The sequence below is a fragment of the Octopus bimaculoides genome, chromosome 3 (genome assembly GCF_001194135.2).
Source record: "Octopus bimaculoides isolate UCB-OBI-ISO-001 chromosome 3, ASM119413v2, whole genome shotgun sequence".
Lineage (NCBI taxonomy): Eukaryota > Metazoa > Mollusca > Cephalopoda > Octopoda > Octopodidae > Octopus > Octopus bimaculoides.
Genome location: NC_068983.1, coordinates 165703832 through 165704846, shown reverse-complemented (window position 1 = coordinate 165704846; position 1015 = coordinate 165703832). Strand labels below are relative to the sequence as shown.

At 38.8% G+C, this 1015-nt stretch overlaps 1 long non-coding RNA gene across 1 annotated transcript in view; it reads left to right on the top strand.

Annotated features, from left to right (window-relative positions):
* Nucleotides 1-579: 579 nt before the first annotated feature.
* Nucleotides 580-1015, top strand: part of LOC128247360 (uncharacterized) — a 6581-nt gene continuing 6145 nt past the window's right edge. The window contains exon 1 of the long non-coding RNA XR_008263762.1: nucleotides 580-729. This is a non-coding gene — a long non-coding RNA (uncharacterized LOC128247360). The remainder of the gene's footprint in view (nucleotides 730-1015) is intronic.

Here is a 1015-nt window from a genome sequence, read left to right as displayed (position 1 = left end):
TATGTATGTATGTATGTATGTGTGTATGTATGTATGTATGTATGTGTGTGTGTATGTATGTATGTATGTATGTATGTATGTATGTGTGTATAAATGAATGTATGTGTTTGTAAGCGTATGTATGTATTTATATATATGCAAGCATGTGTATATGTAAATGAATGTATGTAGATATCTGTCTTTCTGCATGAACATTGTCTGTCTGTCTTTATCTATCTATCTATCTATCTATCTATCTATCTTAATATGCAGACATTTACGAATGTTCCTGAGTGTGGAGTGGATATCGTATCTGTTCATCGTTCAATGTGTGTTTCCTCTCAGTCTCTCACTACTCAACACATCTCTACCTTCCAACTCTCATCTCTACCCTCCAACTCCCGTCTCTACTTTCTAACTCTCATCTATATACCCCATCCCCACCTCACTAATACTCTCCTTCCTATTTTCTCCTCTTCTTCTTCCTATTTTCTCCTCTTCTTCTTCCTATTTTCTCCTCTTCTTCTTCCTATTTTCTCTTCTTCTTCTAATACGAAATACCGACATTGTCATTTAAGGACTGAAATATATTTTTAATCTCATATCTCTTCGATTCTCTTTCCGTCCTTTCCAGGCCAAATAAAATCATGGATCCCATTGAGGTGGAATGAGCCCCAAAGTGGGTCTTGCCGGGCATCAGTAGGGCGGGACTCGGCCTGGCTTATACCAGCTGTTACGTGGACCCAGTAGGTACGAGCTGCGATGCCAAACCATTGCTCTCAGCTCAGACCATTACAGCATGAACCTCACACATTCACTCACAAATCTCTCCTTGCATTCAGCTTCATTTACAATCTTCATTATTATTATTATTATTATTATTATTATTATTATTATTATTATTATTATTATTTTTTGAAATTTTGGCACAGGGCCGGCAATTTTAGGGGGAGGAAGTAAATCGATAACGTCGATTCCCCTCTCCCCGCCAACCGGTGCTCAGCCTATTGACCCCACCCCACTCCCTGAAGGCATG